This window comes from Alligator mississippiensis, chromosome 5, assembly GCF_030867095.1.
Source record: "Alligator mississippiensis isolate rAllMis1 chromosome 5, rAllMis1, whole genome shotgun sequence".
Taxonomy (NCBI): Eukaryota; Metazoa; Chordata; order Crocodylia; family Alligatoridae; genus Alligator; species Alligator mississippiensis.
In genome coordinates this window covers 97,800,842-97,824,127 of record NC_081828.1, presented here as the reverse complement: position 1 = coordinate 97,824,127, position 23,286 = coordinate 97,800,842, and the positions used below count along the sequence as shown (strand labels likewise).

Genomic DNA, 23,286 nt, shown 5'->3' with positions numbered 1-23,286 from the left:
GCACTATTTGAGTCCTCCTTTCACTTAAATTCTGTACAGCATTGCTCTATAAAAGTTAAAGGTTAACATTTTAGTGGTGGAAAGAATCTGAGTGATTTTCAAGACCTACACTAAAAATGATAAAAGGGAAAGAACTCCAGTATATCATAGGATGCCCTAAAACGTAAAGGTATAAAATTAATCAAGAAGTTCATTCCTTTGCTGCCAGACAGCTGGCAAAAATTGAAGGAACAACAGAGAGAAGCCAACTTATTTCTGCATCAGGCTGCTAGCATTTAAAATACTGGGAAGAGAAGAATAAGAAATTCTGTATCCCTTCTTGAAAGTATCCTGAAATTCTGTAACAGTATCACTAATGTTTGTCATAATCTTGACTAGCATCTTTGCAGAGATGGTTAACATTTTCTTGTGGCATACAGAGTGGTCCAGTTACTCATTTAAATGTAAAAATGGTACTGTCTTGGTATATTTCTTTTGAGTGGGTGGGATGGGGAAAGTAATTTCTTATGAACATTTGAGCAATCCAGTCTTACTTTCACAAATGGACTTTAAAAAGTATGTTTTTTTAATACTGCTCAGACATATGTGTATGGAAATATATTAAGAGACTGGACATGGAAGTAACTTTCTGACAAACACCTGTGGGACAAAGCCAGTTAAACCAGGCACAGCTCTGAGAATCACTTAAACAAATAATTTTTGTTTGAAATTACTGTGTATGAAGATGACAAAAGAAAATAAAAATCGGAGTCTATATGAAGCAACTACATTTAACAATAACCTAATTTATCTTACAATAAGTCTTGCTCCAGGGCATCATTATCTGGCAAAGAATAAAAGTGTATTAAATTTTTTAAGTTGCCTTTTCTGGTACTTCACCTTAAACTATTCTTTGCATGAGGCATGAGGAGGTGAAGCTTGAAGCAGCTGGTCGAGCTCTGGATCGAAGTTATTTTAGGTTTAAGGGAGGAGAAACTATTGCTTGTGAAGAGTGGCTAATTGCTAGTAACAAATTTCAATATCAAATAAATACAGAGAACAGTTTGCTTTCTTGCCCAGAGTCATTCCATTTCAGGAGCATTCAAGCAGGTAATAACTTTTAAGTCAACATTAACTTGACTGTTGGCTCCACTCCCTTCTCTTGAGACTGTTTGAAGCCTCTCAGATTGCTGGAACTGGTTAATCCCCCAAGACACTATAGAAGAGGGACAATATCAGAAACTGAGCAGCAGGTTATACTAAGAACTGTGCTAGGGAAGCTGTTGTCATGTCTTGTGCATCATCATTGACTCCTGTGATTCCCAGGAGATGAGGCTCATCAATTTGGCTCTGCCCTCCTCTCCCTCCTGCCTCACTCATAGACAGGGCCTGGTGTTCATTGTTTGGCACTAATGAGGCTTTCATTAGCTCCTGGGAATTTAGTGAACATGCTAAGTTACCTCTGTCTCTTCCTAGAGGTCCAATTCTAATTTCCATTAAGGTTTGCAACCCGGTACTGTGGTGGAGAAACCCAGGTTTTTTAGAGTATGGATGGACAAAATTTACTACACATAGGGTTCAAATAGTAACAAAATTAAAATGAGCAGATGATACAAAGCAGTTTTACAGAACAGTTCAACTCTTCCTTTATCAAAATGTAACCCCCCCCCTAGGCCCCCACCCTAAAACAATAAAAACCCCAAAACCAAAACAAATCCTGGATGAATTGGAAATAGCTCTGATATAGAAAGGAACAGCTCCATATAGGTTGCATTTGTTTTTTTGCTTTACCAACACATGAGATACCTACAATATCCCATACTACTTAGCATTTGTCACAGAATGGTTGCTTTATGACTGAACACTACTGCTCTGGGAGTACTGTATTCAAATTTATACTGCTCTGGGAGTCTTGGGACACCATGTGTATGCTTTTTTAAAAGTCAGGAATCACAGTACACTGTCAACACTTTGTGCTAGGCTAACACTCCGCCAATTTGTGTTTTTTTTCAAGCAGACCCACCCCGACCATCACTTCAGAATATCAGGTTTTGTGTGATGCTCCACCCACCGGAACAAATTGTGGTGCTGTGAGGTCCATCCCGAAGAGGCCTCTGGGAGGAGGCCAAGCTGACAGCCTGAAGGAGGGGGTCAGCTTTGTGGAACCTGGAGGCCACGGGACAATGACCTAATGCATCTGCTGATCGGCCAAAAATAAGAAAAGGGGAACTGCTTTGAGCAACTAACGGTTCTGGAAAGTACCAGAAATAATGGCCACGGAAAAGGGAACTGCAGCAAGGCCTGAGGTGACCCTGCTTTGCAGCAAGAAATGAGGCTTGCTCTAACCCATAAAAGGTAAAAAAGGCTTGAAGCTTCGTATGATTGGAGGGTCCCATTGGGGTGGGAGACAGAAAGGTTTAAAGGTCGTAAGAACAGAACCTTGGGTGGAACTACTTCAGGGAGGACAAGGCTGAGGACTCGATAAAGGAGATAGTCTCACCACCCTGGATACAGGGTGGATTTCCCGAGACCTGTCAGGTAATAACAGGGGATAGGGTGTGGAGTGCCTTTTCTCCCTTCCGATGTGCTTGCAGCTAATGGATTTGTTATAAGATTATCCGAACAGGTGTTGTTGATTTTTCTTGTAATAAAAGGTAACAATTGGATTTTACCTGGTGTGTGACTTGTGGGTTACTCACCTACCCCTTTGGGGAGGGAGGGAAGGGAGTAAAGCTATGCTTTGTGTGCCCCTGCCTCTTGATGCTTGAGGCCGAACAAGGGGTGAATGAAATGCTGCAGGGGCTGTTGCAGGCTGGGTTGGTGGAACCCACTATCTCCCAGTGGAACTCCCTCTTATGGCCCGTGTGGAAGGCTAGTGGAAAGTGGAGAATGGTGATAGACTATCGGGAAGTAAATAAAAGAACAAAGAAATTAAGGTCAATGGTTAGTACCCTCCCCAAAATGTGGGATGTGGCCCAAAGAGCAAGTGCCTCCTATTTCATGGTAATTGACATTTTGAACTGTTTCTGGGCAATTCCTGTGTGGAAGGGTGATTGAGATATATTTGCCTTTATGTTCAAAGGAAAACAGTATCGGCTGTTGCACCTACCCCAAGGTTGGTGCAACTTGCCAATTCTAGCACATCAGCAGGTGCAGGAGGCACTTGAATCCCAGCTGCAAGTTCAGAGCTATGTGGATGACATACTGATTTGGTCACGCGCTCCTGAAGAGTGTGCAGACATTTCCTACAGAGTTTTACAAGCTTTAGGAGTGGCCAGGTTTTGAGTGGATCAAAAGAAGTTTCAATGGGTACAGCACTCGATAAGATAACTGGGGATGCAGCTGGATGCCCAGGGCTTGGGAATCCTGGAGCAAACTAAAGAGGCATTGGCTCAACTCCCCCCACCCTGCTCCCAGAAGGAGCTGCAGTTCCAATCGGGGTTAATGGGGTGGTGTTGGGTGGTGGTCCCTGACTTTGTGGCTCTGGCTGACCTGCTATATCAAGCATTGAAGCACAAAGATGAGCAGTGGGTGTGGGGGGAAGAAAAGGAAGGACTTCACCAAGAAATGCTGCAGGCTATACTAGAAAGCCCCCCCTCTACTCCTTCTGCACCCCAGCACTCCTAAGTATTTGGAAGCAGGAGTCTGGGGGGATACCATCAGTGCAGTGTTATACCAGCGAAGCCAACAAGGATGGGAAAAATGGGAATTGTTAGGAGCCTGGAGTCAGGGATTGTCCAATGTGGAGTCTTGTTATGAGCCTCTGCAGAGGGAAATGTTGGCAGTGGCCTTTGGGCTTGAGAAGGGAGGGAGGTTCGTGGGGGATGCTCCGTTAAAGATTTGAGCGTGGCCTGGGATTTTAATTGCTTTGAAAAAAGGACCACCTGCAGGGTCTCCTCACCAAACTCAGTGGCTGAAGTGGAGTTTACAGTTGGTTGGGTATCCACATTGGGAGGTAGGGGGCATGCTGAAAAAAATGGTACTCCCATGATTGGAAACCCAAATGGAAGGGGAGGTAGTAAGCCCCATAACATGTACTGACAGCTTTGACCCCAATGACCCCCATGCTTTATTTACTGATGGGGTGGCTGAAGGCCCAATGGCAACTTGGGCCTGGTACTGCCTTTTTTTAGAGGAATATGGAAAGGGGGGCATAAAGGGAAGCACCTAACTAGCTGAACTAAAAGCAGAAGAAGCAATTGCCTATGGAATTAGACAAGGATGGAATGAAGTGAGGGTGTACACCCATAGCTGGCTGTGCACCAAGGGAGCTAGTGAATGGATTCCCTATTGGAAGAAGGCCAGGTGGCACTTGAAAGGTAGTCCAGTTTGGGGAATGGAGATTTGGCAGCATATTTGGGAAATGCAGGATCACATCAAGGTGGCCATCCGGCATGTGGCTGTTCATTAAAAGGGTGATTCTTCTGAGGCATGTGCAAATGCCCGGGCTGACTCTCTGACTTGCCCCTCCAGTATTAGCTCCTTGGAGTAAGCTCAGGCAGTGCACACATTTGCTCATGAAGAGAGAAAAGGGCTTCGGAAAAGGCTCCAACAAGAGGGAAAGAATGCTACTGAGTCGGAGGTGCGGCAGGCCATAGAGGAATGCCTGGCCTGCAGTACCCACTGACAGTCCCCATATCCCGGGACAGGACAAGCAGACGTTCGAGTATTAGAGCCAGAAGAAGAGTGGCAAATGGATTTCATAGGCCCATTAAAAATAAGTGAGGGGAAGAAATATATTTTGGTGGCAGTGGATGTAGCCACGGGTTGGCCAGATATGTGGCCTACTGCCGAGGCTATGGGGGAGGTGGTGCTGCAGGCTCTGAAAGAGTTGGAAGCCCATTTTGGGAAACTGCACCGCTTGAAGACAGATAATGGGTCCCACTTCAAAAATGTGGGGATTAAACAGTGGTGTGAGAAAGGGAACGTGGAATATCGCTTTGGCATCCCTTATCATCCACAAGGTCAAGGAAAAGTAGAGCATTTGAACCAGGAAATAAAAAGAAAATTGAACATAGCCCAGGAGGTTTTTGGGAAAGGGTGGTTTCAGCAGATTCCTTGGGTGCTACAAGCCTTACAGAAACAGGGTGGGAATGGGAAGTTAGCCCTTTCACCCAAATGATGGGCCGACCCCCAAGGTTTCAGTGGGAGGAGGAAACAGAGTTGGGCATGAAACAAGAAAATGTGAAGCAATGTTGCGGCCCCCTGGTAGGGGTACAAGTAAGGTTCACTGTCTGTTCTGGGCAAAGAAGGGAATTGGAAGGTCAAGTTCTGGCTTGGGGGCAAGGCAACACAGTGTTAGTGGGAACCTCCCCCAATAAATACTGGGTTCCAGCTAACCAAAAAGTCCTTTTTCAGGAATTGCCATGAGGGCTGCGGTACTGTTGCTGATGATAGGACTGATCAGGATTGTGGGTGAGGCATTGTATTCAGACCAGTGGACCTGACTTGCGAGAACTGGAGGTTATTGGAGATTGAGAGTCCAGATGGCAACCGCTGAAGGCTACGTGGTCCAATGCTTCTTGCTCCTCCATGGCCTGTCAAGGATACGTAACCAAATTGTTCCTGCTGAAGCTTTGGAATTCCAGTATTTGCCCAGATAGCACCAACTGGGAGCAGGTTTGGCAACTGACTGATCCCATTTGGAGCCTCTATGGAGCACACTGGTGTGTATAGATTAACACCACAAAAACTAAAGGACCCTAGTTATGGGGAGACACCCATCGTGGGGTACATGTATCTGACCTTCGCGAGAACATTATGTTCCAGTATAAGGTGATGGTAACTCTAGGGACTAATTGGTCTTTGTTGGCCCATGATGATGAATATGTCACCGAAATTTAGGAGTTTCGACTCACCGGAGCGGAGAGCACCCATGACTCTGCCAAAGGCAACTATGAACATACTGTGCATGATAGGCTTCGGGTAGACTTTGTGTTGGTATTTTCCAGAATTGTGGGGGCAATAGAAGATTGTGTGCCTGGAAAGTGCCCCATCCCGATGGAGGTATGGGACATTTTGTGCAGGGACAGGCTTGACATTTGGAATTTAGTTGATGGGCAAAAACAGGGACTAAATAATGGAGGGGTTATCTCTTTTTGGATTTCAGTGGGTCCTACATACCCAGAGGAGATTCCCACCATCATGGGGGCTAAAGTCCCAGAAACCTTTGTGGTATTCCCTTTCGGTGTTCTTCGAAAGATTTGTAATTCTACAATGGGAAGTTAATTTCACCCAAGTACACTCCTGGTGCAGCAGATGGGCAGGACCCATTCTCTCTGCTTGGCAGAGGGACTCAGGTTTGCATTGCAGGTTCCATAGGGATGCATCCACCATCCGGGGTGCACTAGGAATGGTGGGAGCTGCGCTCAAACAAATGGACATAGAGGTCATGAGAAATAAACTTGCCAGGATGGGACAACTTACCCGGCAAGCATTAGAAGGTCAAATTGTGGCAAATGCAGAATACCAGGAGAACCACATTAAAACTCTGACTGTGGTGATACAGCCACTCAAGCAAATGCATTCTATTCTGCATAAAATGGTGGAGGGGACAAAGAATCTTGCAAATGAAACAAGCTCTGGTATAGCTTGTGTCACAATGCAAACCTTTGCATTGCACCAGTATGAAAGACAAGTGCTTTGGGTTAAGTTTGGGGACCCAGCAGTCATCTCTAGCTCCTATGTAAAATGGTGCCCAGAGTGTAAACCTCTCTTTGCTAAAATAAAAACGGGGGTAAAAACACCATTACATGGATACATACATGTTAGGTCTGTGTGAATAAAGACAAAAACTTGGCCCGTGTATGAATATGTTCCCATCCTTGTAATATTGGCAGGAAGGGTTTGGGCCCCTAGATCCCCAGCTAAATGGATGACTCAATCTAGGGAACTCCTGGACCCTAGGGGATGTGAACAATGGGGGCGGCATGAGTGGATGTGTTACCGAGATAATTTTTTAATGGACCCCTATCATTTAATTCGGGATGTGACGGAAGTAATCCAGGCAAGGATCAAGCCCACCGATTACTACCCCATGGTCCTAGTCCATGTGGGTACTAATGATGCGGCCAGGAGAACCCCTGATCACCTGATGGCGGACTACAGTGCTCTGGGCAGCGTGCTGAGGGAGTTCGGTGCACAGGTGGTATTCTCTTCCATCCTACCAGTGAACGGACGCGAAAGATGGCATGAGAACTGCATCAGAGAGACCAACTGGCGGCTTCAGCAGTGGTGTCTCGAGGCAGGCTTCGGCTTCCTGGACAATGACCCGCACATTACGACGAGGGACATGGTCTGTTGGGATGGGCTTCACCTGTCCCCCAAAGGTAAGCGTGTGTTTTCTTCTAGGTTGGCAGATCTCCTCGGGCGGGCTTTAAACTAGGCTCATTGGGGGGAGGGGAAGATGAGGGCTGGGGAAGCTGTGGACCACCAAACCATGTGGCACCCATAAGGACAGCCCAGCCTGAAGAAGAACATTGGGAACCTGCAAGCCATGGGGCAGCCAGCACTACAGCACAGGTAAGCAACGAGAAGGTAAGAAATAAGGGGCCCTGTGGGACTTGGAGCAGGGGGGCAGCAAAGGCACCAGTCGCAGGGCTCAAGTGCCTATATACTAATGCTAGGAGCATGGGGAACAAGCAGGATGAACTAGCGCTCCTGCTTGCACAAAACACCTATGACTTAGTAGGGCTAATGGAAACCTGGTGGGATTCATCCCACGACTGGGCGGTACATATTGAGGGTTATAGATTGTACAGAAAGAACAGGGTGGGGAAAAAAGGGGGAGGGGTTGCGCTCTATGTCAATGAGCAATATACATCGACTCTCATCAAGACGGAATCAAAGGAAATGATCCTCTAAGCCCAAAGAGAGGTAATCCCAACACAGATCAAAGGAGGCAAGAGGGCGCAAAAGCCCCCATGCCTCACCAAAAGCATCCGGGAATGTCTCCTAGCTAAAAAGGAGGTGTACACCCAATGGAAGGGAGGGTCCATCACTAGGGAGGACTATACTTCTGTTGCTCAGGACTGTAGGGGGGCAGTCAGGAAGGTCAAGGTGGAGATGGAACTGGGACTTGTACCTGGATCAAGGACAACAAGAAGTCCTTTTTTAAATACATAGCGGGTAAAAAGAAGGTATCGGGTAACATGAGGCCTATGCAGGACACGCTAGGAAATCTAGGTTAGCAAAGCTAACCTATTTAACAATTTCTTTGCCTCCACTTTTCTGAGCAGGGACTGGGCCATCCCCCTCACTGGGACCCCTGTAGGCCCCAGGGGAGGTGCACCCAGGCCTAGGGTCAGAGAGGACCTAGTCAGGGAACTTCTGGAGGGACTGGACATATTTAAATCAACAGGCCCTGATGATCTCCACCCCAGAGTGCTGAGGGAATTAGCAGAGGTCATTGTGTGACCCCTGGCACAGCTTTACGAGCACTCATGCTGCTCTGGCCAGGTGCCAGAGGACTGGAAAAGGGCCAATGTGGTCCCCATTTTCAAAAAAAGGGAGAAAGGAGGACCCAGGAAACTATCTGCCTGTTAGTCTTACCTCAGTCCTGGGTAAGCTTTTTGAGAGAATTATCCTGGTGCATGTCTGTGGGGGGACAGCAGGGGAGATTATGCTTAGAGGCAACCAACATGGGTTCATTAGAGGTAGGTCCTGTCAGACCAACCTGGTCACCTTCTATGACCAGGTCACAAAATTCTTGGAAGCAGATGTCACAGTGGGCATAGTCTTTCTGGACTTTAGGAAGGCCTTTGACACTGTCTCTCATCCCATTCTCATTAAAAAACTAGGAGACTCTGGTGTTGATGCCTATACAGTCAGAATGGTCACTAATTGGCTGGAGGGCTGCACCCAGAGAGCGGTGGTGGACAGGTCTTATACGACCTGGACGGATGTGGGAAGTGGTGTTCCACAGGGCTCAGTCCTTGGGCCTGTACTTTTCAATATCTTCATTAGCGACTTAGATGAAGGGGTAAAAAGCACCCTGTTCAAATTCGCAGATGGCACTAAGATGTGGAGAGAAGTGTGCATGTTAGAAGGGAGAAATAGGCTGCAATCAGACCTAGACAGGTTACAGGGGTGGGCGGATGAGAACCGGATGGGTTTCAACACTGACAAGTGCAAGGTGTTGCACCTGGGGAGGAAGAACCAGCAGCATACCTACAGGCTGGGGAACTCCCTTCTCATCAGTGCAGAGGCAGAAAAGGATTTTGGAGTCATTATTGATGCCAAAATGAACATGGGGCGACAGTGTGGGGACACGGTCAGGAAGGCCAACCACACCTTGTCATGCATCCACAGATGCATCTCAAGCAGGTCCAAGGAGGTGATCCTCCCCCTCTATGTGACACTGGTCAGGTTGCAGTTGGAGTACTGTGTCCAGTTTTGGGTGCCGCACTTCAGCAGGGATGTGGACAACATGGAGATGGTCCTGAGGAGGGCCACCCACATGATCAGGGGGCAGCAGGGCAGGCCCTACGAGGAGAGGCTAAGGGACCTGAACCTGTTCAGCCTCCACAAGAGAAGGCTGAGGAGGGATCTAGTGGCTGTTTACAAACTAGTCAGGGGGGACCAGCAGGCATTGGGAGAGTCCTTGTTCCCCCAAGCACTACCAGGAGTGACAAGAAATAACGGTCACAAAGTGGTAGAGGGTAGATTCAAGCTAGATATCAGGAGGCGCTACTTCACTGTCAGGGTGGCTAGGATCTGGAACCAACTTCCAAGAGAAGTGGTGCTGGCTCCTACCCTGAGGGTCTTTAAAAGGAGGCTGGATGAACACCTTGCTGGGGTTGTTTGACCCCAGTACTCTTTCCTGCCATGGCAGGGGGTTGGACTTGATCTGCTCAGGTCCCTTCTGACCCTACCAGCTATGAAACTATGAAAGTATGACAGCCCACAGGAGCATGAATCAACATAGTAGTTCCTTATACACTGAAATTTGTTTCAAATTAAACATTAGTACTTTGGCATGGTCTTCTTAAGTACTGAAGAGGGTACAACTTGGCTCCTATTTCATTAGAAATACATTCTCCAAAGAAGCTGAATGTCAATTACTTGAGTGGTAACTGAGATTGTGTTACTGTCCCTAATGACTATGATATCCACAGTATAACTCTTTTCCTGTGATAGCCAAGTTTACAACGCAGAAATCTAAAGTAATTATGATACAGACAATTCATTTAAAGAAGAGACTAAAACTACCAGTAGGTAGCTGTAAAGTAGAAATTGAAAACCGATACATCAGTGTGTAGAGTCCAAGAATAAAAGCCTAGAGAATATATTATTAGCTGGCCCACTTGGGTTTGTTTTCTTCTTCTTCTTCCTATTTTTTTTTTTTTTTTTTTTTACTCAGGGGTATTGGGTCATATTTAGCACAAAGGAAGCAAAATAAATTATTTTTTACATTGTGACTACAAAGATTGAAGTGTGGAATGGGAAAGGAAGCTGGATTTATATTTTTAAATGGATATTGAATAAGATGCATATAATAGAGGTTTATAGATTACAATTAACATACCTGGTAAGGGTAACCATAAATCCCAGGTTGGCTGGGACAGTCCTGGATTTTGGAGGCTGGTTCTGGCCAACTGTTGTAAACTAAAGAGTATCTTGGACACAAGCTGTGAAACTGGAAGCGCTAGCAGACAGCAAATTGCCCTAATAGATTAGCTTGATTAGTGGAATGACCATTAAAGAGGGCACTGTTAACACCTGTGAGGTAAAGAAAAATTGGTCATTAACAGGTTATTGACTCCTTAGCTGTCTGAATAGTAATACCAGTAGTACCCTGCCCCTGTCTCTGCCTGTAAGTAGTGGGGGGCGGGGGGGAGGGCAGGGCAATGTCCCAGGTTTAACATTGTGCCATATGTTCACCCTAACTATGATGCCTCAAAAAACACCCAAAACTTGACTGTGATGAAACTGTTGTTGTGCTGTGACCCCTTCATATCAAGTTGACTTGTTGCTTTCTTGTGTTCACTCAGCCGGCTGCATCCATTAATTGTCTTTTAGACTGCCCCATAGACTTTTTTTTCCTTGTTTGTATAGCACCTAGAATGATTGGCTCTGGTCCATAAATACTCTTCTTAGGCATTAAGGTAATAGAAAGAAAGTGGAAGGCCAAGCCATGTTGAAAATTGTTAGGGTAACACTATGTGGATTTTCAGGGAGCACAGGTTTTGCAGCTGAATACAAAGGTTTTAACCTGTGGCCTAGCAGAGCTGCTGACCACAAGGCAGAATGATATCTAAGCCAGCCATTTGCTTATGCTAAGTAGCCATCTTAACTGTGTCAACCATTTTAAGTGAGTCTTTGTGCTGTGGATGAGGTAAAGTCTTAGGAATGTGGAAGATGGTACAACATAGAACAGAAAAACAGACTGGAAGGTGAAAAACAGCACATAATTAGTAACAGAATCTGAGATGAAGATATGCAAAAAGATGAATGGTGATTGGTGAAGAAGCCTCCAGAAGCTTCAGATTTTGGTCAAAGTCTGCCCATTGATTGAAGAAAAGGAGTCAAGGTCTTAGATATGCACTCATAGCAAAAAGACATGTAAATGAGTCGAATGCATAGGCAATTCCATGCTAATGAAGCAAACAGTAAACCAAGATGGAGCTTGAGATGGGAGGAAAAATGGGTGGAACAAGAGGAGGGATGGAAGTGGAGTGAATGTTAATGAGTATAAACCAAAGTGTATGAATGTGGGGAAAAACTATCATTCATTGAGGCTCCCTAGTTCGTTGTTTTTTTGGGAGGTAGTCTGAAGCTGTCTCCATTCTGAATAAAGCTGTTGCGAGCAATGTGTGCTGGTATTTGCTCTCTGCTTGCTCTGGCTAATGAGCAACAGGATTCATGGACAATTGAATCATTGTCTCCCTAGTCATTAGGCACTGCACAGAGTCGGGGTCTAAGATCTTGGCGTAGTTGGCATGATTTGACACACATTTGGAGGGGACTGGTCTATCCTTATTTTACCAGGGTAAGGCCTAGCTGTATACTTATGCACAAGTGTACTAGGTTCTCCTGGGCCGCCTTATCTATTGTACCCCACCTTTTACCTTTCCCCAGTAGCATGGCAGTGGGTTCAGAGGCTTTTCCTCTGTGTGTGGGATCAGGGCAAGTCTTGATTCCTTCGAGCTTTGCTGCCGTCGGGGTCGTTAAAAGTACCCTATATGGGCCCTTCCATCTGGCTTGAAGTGGTTCCTCATTCCAATCTTTCACAAGGGCGTAACTCCCAGGTAATAATCAATTTTCTGGGGCAGGAGACTGGTCCTGTGTCTGCAGCACGTCCCGTACCTGCTGATGGATGGAAGACAAAATAGAAACCAAGGACCATACATATTCTCTAATCATTCCCTCCCCTAAAACATGTAACTGTTGTTCAGTACCCATGGGCAGACTCAGAGGGTAAGGCTTACCATACATTATCTTAAATGGGCTTAATCCCAATTTAGAATGTGGTGCAACCCTTACTCGTAACAGGGCCAAGGGTAGGGCCTCTGGCCATTTGAGTTGAGCTTCTTGGCAAATCTTTGCAAGGTGTCTTTTTAAGGTCTGATTCATACGTTCCACCTTTCCACTGGACTGGGGTCTCCAAGGGGTGTGTAAATGCCAGCTGATTCCCAGGAACTCAGAAACCTTCTGAGTAATTTGTGCAATGAAATGTGGGCCATTGTCTGACCCTATTCCTTTTGGAAGTCCGAAGCAAGGTATGATTTCTCGTAGGAGTGCCTTGACCACCTCTCGGGCTTGGGCAGTCCTACATGGGAAGCACTCAACCCAATTAGAGAAAGTGTCCACAAAGACAATGAGATATCTCATCCCCTGTTGCCGGGGTAACTCAGTAAAATCCACCTGCCATTCTTTTCCTGGCCCATTGCCTATTCTCTGATGTCCTGAAGTTTCTTTTCTCCCTCCTTTTGGGTTATTTCTCTGGCAGACCTCACATGTCTCTGATACCTTCTTGGCAGCCTCTCTTAATCCCACTCCAGTTACATAGTGACTGATCCACCTTACCAGGGCCCTGGGTCCGTAGTGGGTGCCATGATGAGCTCTCTTTACTACCACATGAACTCAGGCAGCTGGGATGATAATGTGGCCATCCTTTGCTACTAGCCACTCGTGCTCCCCCTTCTTTGCTTGAAACTCTCTTATCAATTGTTTGTCTCTTTCCCCATACTGTGGTGTCACAGGCTGGTATAAATCTGGGAGGAGAGGTAACAGATTACTTACTTTGGGCAGCAAGTCTGTCTGAGGTCTTTTAGCTGCTCTCTTTGCTGTAGCATCAGCAAATCAATTACCTCTTGTGGAGGGGTCTTTCCTTCTCTGATGCGCTTTACAATGCATTACCGCTACCTCCTTTGGTTCCCAGACTGCCTTGAGGAGAGCTTTTATTTGCTTGCTATGCTTAATGTCTGTTCCTTCTGCATCAAGTAGACCCCGCTCTTTCCATAGTGCTCCGTGAGCATGTAAAACAAGGAAAACATATTTAGAGTCAGTATAAATATTGACAGTTTTGTTGGCCGCCAATTGCAAAGCCCGAGTCACAGCAATGAGTTCAGCCTTTTGAGCTGAAACAGATGGGTTTAAAGGTCCTGCTTCTATCACATTCTGTGTAGTCACGATAGCGTATCCGGATTTTCGAATTCCATTCTCCATACTCGAGCTGCCATCAGTGTAGAACTCCAGGTCAGCTTTTTCAAGAGGTCTGTCTCTCAAATTTGGTCTTGAAGAATAAACAGTTTCCAATGTTTGCAAACAATCATGCACAAGATCTGGTGTGTCAGCCATAGATGGCAACAGTGTTGCTGGATTTACAGTGCGAGAAATGGCCAATTTTATTTCAGGCTTATCTAGGAGGATGGCCTGATATCGAGCCATTCGTCCCGGGGTTAACCAGTTCCCTCCTTTCTGCTCCAGGACTGTAAGCACTGCGTGAGGCACATATACAGTCATTTCATGGCCTAGGGTTAACTTTTCAGCTTCTTGTATTAGCAGACAGGTGGCAGCAACAGCCCGGAGACAAGCAGGCCATCCGCATGACACAAAGTCTAATTTTTTTGAAAAATATGCCACTGGTCGTTGCCAGCTACCCAATTTCTGTGTTAAGACTCCCACGGCTACCCCACCTCGGTCATGCACAAAAAGGGAAAAAGGCTTACTCATGTCCGGTAGTCCTAAGGCGAGTGCTTCAATGAGAGCTTGCTTTAACTGGCAGAATGCTTGCTCACACTCTTCAGTCCATTCGAGCATCTTTTCATCACCTTGTGTAGCTTCATACAGAGGTTTTGCAATAACCCCAAAATTTGGAATCCAAATCCTGCAAAAACCTACTGTACCTAAGAATCCTCGTAGTTGTTTCTTTGTTTTTGGGGGTGCCAGCCGGCATATAGCTTCTTTTCTTTCAGGCATATAGCTTCTTTCTTTCTTTTCTGACCAGGCTGTAATTCAAATCCCAAGTATGTTACCTTCTGGGACATGGGCTGCATTTTACTTCTGGATACTTGGTATCCTTCTTGACCCAGAAAATTAAGGAGGCAAATTGTTCCTTCCAGGCAGCTTGCTTCAGTGGTGGGTGTTAAAAGCAAGTCATCCACATATTGCAAAAGAGCACAGGACAGTGGCAGTTTTAGCCTACATAAATCCTTGCTTAATGCAGTGCCGAATAGGGTTGGGCTGTTTTTAAATCCTTGGGGTAAAACAGTCCAGCACAACTGAGTCTTAATGCTAGTATCTGGGTCTTCCCATTCAAATGCAAATATTTCCTGAGATCCCCTCTCTACCGGTATACAGAAGAAAGCATCTTTTAAATCAATAACCGTAAACCAGTTATGATCTTTGTTCAAAGCAGATAGCAAGGTGTACGGATTAGGTATTACCGGGTATATACTCACAACCACTTTATTTACAGCTCTCAAGTCTTGGACAAAATGATATTCATTACTCTTAGGCTTCTTCACAGGCAAGATGGGTGTGTTAAGAGCTGATGTACATTCATGGAGAAGGCCATACTCCAGGAACCGTTCAACTAACGGCTTCAGTTCTTTCCTGGCTTCCATCCGCATTGGATATTGTTTCACACATGGAGGCTGGGCCCCTGGCAAAAGTTGAATCTTCACAGGGTCAGCATTTTTAGCCTTCCCGGGTCGGTGACCTGCCCATACCCATGGAACAACAGCATCGAGCAGGGGTTGAGGAATATCTGGTGTACTTTCCTCTCGGAGAAGGCCGAGAAGGCAAGCCTGCAAATGCCACCCCTTTTCAGGAGGCACTATTAAAAACATTTGCCCATCCTGGAACGACAACGTAGTGTGCAGTTTACAGAGGAGGTCTCTCCCTAAAAGGGGAATGGGGCAGTCTGGCATGTACAAGAATTGATGGGTAACTTCAGCCTGCCCAAGATTACAGGTCATTGGCTGTAGGAAGGGTCGTGTTACTGCCTTCCCTGTAACCCCTACTACTGGCACAGTCTTTTTACTTAAAGGTTTCAGTTTTTGAGTTAAGACAGAATGGGCAGCACCTGTATCGACGAGAAAATCTACCAATTCATCTCTGTCCCCTAGTTGCATTTTAACCAGAGGCTCGTCGGGGACACTGGGATCTGGGTTATCTTTCCCTCCCGGGCCTCCGGTCCCCTTCAATCTGAATCCCTTCCAAAAGCGAACAATCCACTGCTCTCCTCTCTTTTCTTTTCACCTTCCCCAACTTTCCGATAAGGGCATTCCCGCTTCCAATGTCCTTTTTGTTTGCAATAGGCACATTGATCTTTCTCTAATGGACCCCGTCTCTGAGGCTGTCTCTGGGATCCCTCATCTCTAGGTTTTCCTGTGATTGCAGCTGCCACTAGGGCTGCCTGCATTTTCATCTTTCTCTCCTCTTTCTTGTCCTGTTGCTTTTCCTGAACACTTTCTCGGTTAGTAAATACTTGGTAAGCAATGTCTACTAGTTGGGAAATAGGCATATCTGTTGCTCCGTCTGTCTTCTGTAATTTCTTTCTAATGTCTGGTGCACTCTGACCTATAAAGATCATATTTACCATGCGAGCGTTCGATGCATCCTCCGGGTCCTCACGAGTGTATTGTCTGAAAGTAGTGTAAATTCTTTCCAAAAAAGCACTCGGGGTCTCATTAGTCTCCTGTCGAATCTCATGCACCTTACTGAGATTTTGAGGTTTTTTCACAGCATCTCTCAATCCTCGGAGGATATATTCTCGATAGGCACAGATGGAGGTCATATCTTGGTCTGGTTTCCAATCTGGCTCCTGGATGGGGACATGATCGTCTCTATTTCCTTGCAGGTTCCCTGCAGTAATTTCCTTTTCCACGTACTCACGAGCTTTGTTCACTACCATTCTCCTTTCCTCTGGTGTCAACAGGATATCTAAAAGAGACTGAACATCTGCCCAGGTTGGGTTATGGGTTTTGAAAATCGTTTTAAACAGGTTTTGTACCTTTTCAGGATTCTCTCTCAAGCTGGGGTTATTGTTCTTCCAATTATACAAATCTGATGTAGTAAAAGGAATGTGCACAAAGGTTCGACGGTAGGTTGGCTCACCGTCATCTTCAAGAGGCCCGGGTACCACTTGTTCTCTTAGGGGAAATACCCCATTTCCCTTCCCACGGCCAGAATTAGATTCCCTGTGATGTTTTCCCTTAACCCCGGAGTCTGCTCCTAACTGTACTCTCCACCCACCTCCCGGGGTTATATCAGGAGAAGTCGGGGATTCTGGAGATTGCCAAGCACCTGACGGCCATGGTTGGCGCTGTTCCAGATCCCTGGGTCGGGGAGTATTCTCAACTTCTGCCTCGGGGGGGGGGGGTGGGAAGAAGCAGGAAGAGCAGATGCCAACAAAGAATCAGATGAATCAGGAGGAGGAGGGGGAAGAGGAAGAGAATAAGGTAAAGGCAGCAGAGGGGGGGAGCCTCCGGCTCTGGACAGTCCAGGACAGGATTTGTAGTTGGTCGAGCCACAGCCATCTCACAGATCCCAACCCCCTCCCCCAATCCACATTCCTCCAAAATCTTCTTATCTCTACAAAGAGACATAAGTGCTTGCGCATACATCAATTCCTCCCATTTACCATTCTGCCGGCAGAACAAAATCAATTGTAAGATGGTATTATAATTAACACTTCCCTCTCGAGGCCAATATTCTTGATCATCTAGCTGATAGCATGGCCACACAGTTTCACAGAAGAATTTAGCTTTCTTCTTAGTCATAGGATCCCCACCAAACTCTGCCCAATGTCCCAATACACAAGAGAGGGGGGTACATTTCCTAACCTTACTGTTAATACTACCCATCTCAGGGCTGCCTTCCCGGTTCTGACCGTCCGACTTACCTGGGATCCAGGGATCTGTTCTTAGTCCTCGTCCTCACAGGGGAAAAATCACTGATCTTGGACTCGGGCCAGACAGAATACTTACAGAGATAATCCCAGGCAGGCGTACTGACGGTAGGCCTTATGCCCTTTCTACCCTCTCACCCAGGTGCCTGTTACATTCACTCTGTGGCATTGCACCGTTAGGCTACTGCCGCCTCAGCGATCCAGCTCCTCCTGAAGCAAAAGTCTGACCGGGAAAAGAGATCCCGGGGCGCACCTGACATTTGATAAGGAAGAGCAAATCAGCTGGTCATCAGTTAGTCCGGGCAAAGCTTATCTAAGGCAGTCCCATCTGGGTCGCCAAAAACTGTTAGGCCCCAGCTCAAGTCTGGGTTCGTGCCCGGTATGCAAAGGCCAATAAAGATACCAGGGGTGAAAGTATAAAGAAGATTTATTGCTAGCAATAAAAGGTGCAAGCGGAATAATTTCACAGAACAAGCACACCAGATTTCAATTCTAAGCCCCTTTTATACAGGAGTTTTAAACCTTCATAAGCATCCTTGTTTGCTAATTGGCTATAAAGGAGTGACGCAAGGAGTTCTTTACTGAGCATGTCTCTATACCTGTGTTTTAGCTATGTATCTCATTAACATACATGCATGTTTCATTAGCATATCTTTTGCCCACCTAGGGGTGTGATTTTTAGTATTTTAATGAGCTCTTTGACCTAGTACTCTGATTCTGCTTTTGTTTTCAAGCCTCCTTTATCTAAGACTGTCTCCTCCTTATCATTGCAGATGGGCATTCGTCACATAACATTCACTTTTGCTTAGGCTTTGCATAGTAGTTTCTAGGTCAAACCTCACAACTATATTGTTTATCTTGTCTTGTACTGTGAATTAAATTATGTGTGTCTTCTTTCTGGCTCTCATGATATTGTCTATCTTGTGGTGTGAACAAAATTATCTGCGTGTGTTCCTGTGTCTCAATATATTATCTGTGTCTTGCTGTTCTGTAAATATTTCTCTGTCTTCTTCCGCTGTGATTTTTTTTCTCTATATTCTGGGTCTCTGTGTATGTGTGTGTGTGTGCGTGTCTGTGTGTGCATACGTGCAAGTAAGCAATCTGTGCCTTCCTGCACAGTGAGAGACAGCACTGGCTGGGAAAACACAACTGCCTTTTTGCAAAGTTTCCAAAACAAGTTCCCAAAAAGTAAATCAAAGAAATACATTGAATTGTAATACTACTAATAATTGAATTGAATTGAATAGCTAAGATAAACTAAGCTAAGCTGAATCCTAACCACTCATTTATAACACAAAAAAGCAGCAGGCAGGTGTCAGTCGCAGCATTCCTCTCTCACAAAGCTGCTGACAGGGAACGAGCTGCAAAAGGCACAGAAAGGCTGGAAAAAAGGGTCTTTTATACTTTTTTTAGTCCCACCCCACAGATGATGCCATTGGAAAGGTAGCCAGGGAGAAATCCTTCTCCCTGGCTACCTACAGACATCAGTCTCCCCCCGCCTCCACTCCCCCTCCCTCCCCCCATCCCCCTTCCTTGTCTAATTCCCTCAAAATGGCCGAAGTGGCTCTGAAGCATCCAAAGTGGCTCCAAAGTACTTTGGATGCCCCCGACCCACTCCAGACACCATTACTGGTATTCTCCTTCAACCCGGAAGTGCTGATTCAGATGCCAAAGCATCCGAAGTGGGTCCGGATCCAAAGCGGGATCTGAAGACTCGCACAGCCCTAATGACTCCTAGGATGAAAGGCAGGCACCAGACACCAAACCAGGTAGCTTGGAACTCAGTGGGACTTATTGACTGGGGACCACTTTGAACAGAATAAAAAGAACAGTACAGAGCCAGGTGTAACAAAGACTACTAAGGATTCTGTGGAAAAAAACCAAACTGATTCAGCCAGTGCTTTAAAAGGATTTAGTCCTAGTAGTGTAAACTTGTAAACCAGTAGAGGGTTTACAAGGTATTGGAGAAAACATACAAGGGTAAAATAATCCTATATTAATCCAACAACCCAAAGGAGCTATGGAATTCAGTGCCACTTTCACTAAACTGGCACATGGCAAGCTGCTGAAACCCAGTGAATTAAGCAATCTGAAGCCTTTACCTACATATGCCTGGCTTTTTCTTTCTTTTAAATAGTAGAGTAACAATGATCAGAAATTTAAATACAGAATAAATGAGAGCTTTTAGAAGTGGGGATCATATAACCTTTTTTAATACTTTACTGTGGCAGAATTCTTGAAGGCACATTGCCATGTTAAATCATCCTGAAAGTTTAAAAGTCTGAGAGCAAGTAAAACTGGAAGAGACAGATTTTCAAATAGCTTTCATAATTCCTACAGCATCAAAGACACTTCCGAGTTGTACATAACTGATGAAACCAAGTAGTGTCTCTCTAGGGGTAAAAGTTCCCCTGTACTGCCACACAGAAATACTGGAGATGTTATAAGCTTGTGAGAGTAAAAAACTGAGCCCAGCTGCTTGTTTATTGACCATTGGGAAAAGATCTGTGTTCATGCTGCCTACAACTTTTGCAGCATAGTCACATTCACAAACAGTGTGTGCTCTCATGCCCAAGAGTTCACAGTATATACATGAGCTTAAGTATGACAAAGGGTCAGATGACTACTATAGGTCAGCTGAAGCACTTTGACTGTGTTATTTGAGGATAATATTTCATCAGTTCATTTCAAAGTACCTGAAAGACAAAGATATCAATTTAAAAAATAATATTTGACGTTCGCTGAGCTTCACACCTGTGTTTTTCACAAATTTGATGTAATTTCCATTTCAGAACTTCCAAAAGAATAAATACACATTAAAAAGGAGACAGGCAAAAGTATCTGAAATTCTTGGGAAGAGTTTTGTGGTAAATCACTGTCCTTGATATATTTATGCTGAAAAAGTTGTAACAGAAATTTGACTTTTGAACCAGGCTGCTATTCAGATAGTACCAAAATAAATAAATACATAAATAAATAAATAAAGGGAAGGATCTTTCTCAAGTAACTAAGTGATGCATACACCCCAAGCAGAACAGTCACAGAGCATTTCTTTTTATAAAGGAATTGACAGCAAGAAGTAAAAATGTTGTGCTGTGTTGGATACCTGATGTTATTCGTGGTGTGTCATGGCTTTTCTTGTGTTTTTATGTCTATATGTTTATTATGGAAAAAAAAGGAATACATAAAAAAATATATCTTAGGAAGCTTTTGGGTTCAAAAACCCTTTGTCTGGCTGAGGAAGTACCTGCAGTTGGTCCTGGATAGAAGGAATGGTGAAGAAACCAGAGGCTGGCCTGGCACACAATGCAGGGAAGAAAGCCAGGCAGTGAAAATGTAAATGGGGGCATCAGGGGGTGAGGGACAGGCTGGGGTGGGAGGGGGGGGGGAAGGAGGATGTAGCAGCGCAGGTAAAAGTGCAGAGGTACCTGGGGAGTCAGATGTCTGGTGGGTTTCAGTGTGTCAGAATTCCACTATCTAATCTATATAGAGTCCATGAGTTTGTGTACCTATTACCTAGGAGGCTGATAAAGTGCAGTTAACAGGCCCAGCTCTGAAAAGTGGTTTGCACATTCAGATAATCACCTAACCTCATCACCAAAACTGAAGCCAACTTCCTACAGCTCAAAACACAAAACCTGCCAACTATCTCCACTACCCCCACAAACTGCACACCAGAATCTATCAAAGACAACAATACCCAACTACCTGTGGGGGTTCATTCCTCACCAAAAAACCACTCTGTCTCTCAGGCCTGATCCTGAAAAGGAACAATTTACAAACCACTTTTCACAGCTGGGCCTATGAACTTCACTTCATCAGCCTCCTAGGTACAGAAACTCATGGACTCAATATAGATTAGACAGTGGAATTCTGACACACTGCAATCTGACAGACATCTCACTCCCCAGGCACCTCTGCACTGCTATATCCACTTTCCCCCCCGCCACCTCCCTCCCCAACCTGTCCCTCACCCCACAATGCCTCCATTTCCGTTTTCACTGACTGTCTTTCTTGCCTGCTTTGCATGCCAGTCCACCCTCTGGCTTCTTTACTATTCTTTCCCTCCAGGACCAACTGCAGGTACTTCCTCAGCCTGACAAAGCATTTTTCAAGGCAAAATCTGGCATCCCAGACAGCTAAGCTGAGCACATCTGGAGCCTCACAACTGCACTGCAACCAGCAAGCGTCAGGCCTGTCAAAGACAGGACAGGTTTGGGCATTCCCCAGCCAGGACTGTGTGTGTGTGTGTGTGTGTGTGTGTGTGCATTAGCTGGAGGTTATGGCACCTCCTACCAACCTTTCACCAGGAGATAATTGGTCCTGGCATTTATGGGGCTGCCGCACTGCCAGCAGCCCCACCAGGCCGCCCTACCCTGGCAGGGTGCAGATTTAGTGGTCATGCCCAGGACCTGGGGCCTCTTGCTTGTCCATAGCTCCAATCCCATACCTCTGAGTTTGTCCTGGGATGAGAATGAGCTCAGCAGGGACATGTTCTTCACCTGCTGGCTGGTGATGCAGTGAGTGGTGTGCCCCCTCCAAATGAGAGCAGGGCATTACCTGGATTTTAAATAAATCAAAAATAAATAAATCAGTGCAGACAGACTGAGGAGAGTAGTGGCACTGAGTCTTTCTGCAGGTAGAGCTTGGGAAACCCCAGCAGTGGGAGGTTCACCTTCAAGAACACCAGCTGCTCCACCAAAGCAGAATCCAAGCAGCTGCGGTGGGTTGTCACAACATCTGTAGCAATGCTGAACACCCTCTCACTTGGAACACTGGTTGGTGGACAGGACAGGTGTTGCTGGGCAACTGTGGCCAGATCCTGACCATCTGGCTGCAGCTTGTCCAGTAGGCCAAGGGGTCACATTCCAGTGGTTCCAAATTCTCAGTGAGATAGGTAGCCAATGAAGCCTCAGCACTACCTGCCCAAGGCTAGGGTCTGGTACGTTTGGACCCCAGCATTGAAGCCATTCCCTTGGCCCACATCTGCAGTGACTGGTGTGGAGGAGACTGACGGGTGCTGGTCCTGGGAGTGTTGGCACAGGAAAGTGGATTCCCTGCTTCCACAACCCCTCACCTCTGTACTTTGGCCTGCCTGACTTTGTTCATCAGCACCTGCATCCAGTGATCAAGGGTTTTGGTGCTGCTAGTGCACATGTTCCCCTTCACCCTCGGGTCACACATGCCCACCATCATGTGGACTGTCCTGGACAGCAATGGAGCCAGCCATCACCTGATGCCCTCCTTCAGCCACCTGACCAGTGCCTGCACATCTGGTGACAGCGGCCTGCTCCAGTCAGGAACATTGATCCCCTGGAACTTCTCCATTTGGTTCTCCAGTTCCCTCACTAGGGGGATCACCTGGCTGAGGAGGGCATCACCAGCGCTAAGGGTCTTGGTGGCCTGGAGGAAGGGCTTGAAGACCACCAAGATCTGGGAAATGGTACCACATTCAGCTCTGTTCAGGGGGCCACTGACCTCAATCTCCCAAAGCAAGGCCATCTCATAGATGGCCTTCTATTGCTCCAACAGTCTTTCGAGCATCAGGTTTGTGGAGTTCCACCAAGTCACCACATCGTGCATGATTTTGTGCTGTGGGATGCTTAGCTCTGCCTGTTTCTCCAGCAGCATCTTCCCCTCTTGATGCTGCAGTGGAAGTAGCCTGCCACCTTCCTGCATTTTGAAATCATTTGGCTTGTAGCAGTAGTGGTGGCAGTGCCACCACTGGAAGCCCTGTTCCCCTCCAAGGCATGCCTAACTATGAGGTGTAGCCTATGTGCCACACAGCAGATGCCAACAAAGTTGGCATTATGGACAGCCTTCACCATATTAGCCCCGTTGTTGGTGACCATGAACCCATGGGTGAGCTCAGCCTGCCCAACAAGCCAGCCCTGTACCCTGTGTTTCAGTTGAGATTGCTTGGAGGTATGGGATTGGGACTATAGGGAAGG

The 23,286-nt window shown here is 46.1% G+C and overlaps 1 long non-coding RNA gene across 2 annotated transcripts in view; it reads left to right on the top strand.

The window, feature by feature from the left end:
- The window catches only part of LOC109282312 (uncharacterized), a 48,739-nt gene extending 46,089 nt beyond the window's left edge, over positions 1–2,650 (top strand). The window contains exon 3 of one of the 2 annotated variants that reach the window (XR_002089254.2): positions 1,997–2,650. This is a non-coding gene — a long non-coding RNA (uncharacterized LOC109282312). Of the gene's footprint in view, positions 1–1,993 lie in introns of both variants that reach the window. The other variant, XR_002089249.2, reaches the window with a different exon arrangement.
- Positions 2,651–23,286: the final 20,636 nt, after the last annotated feature.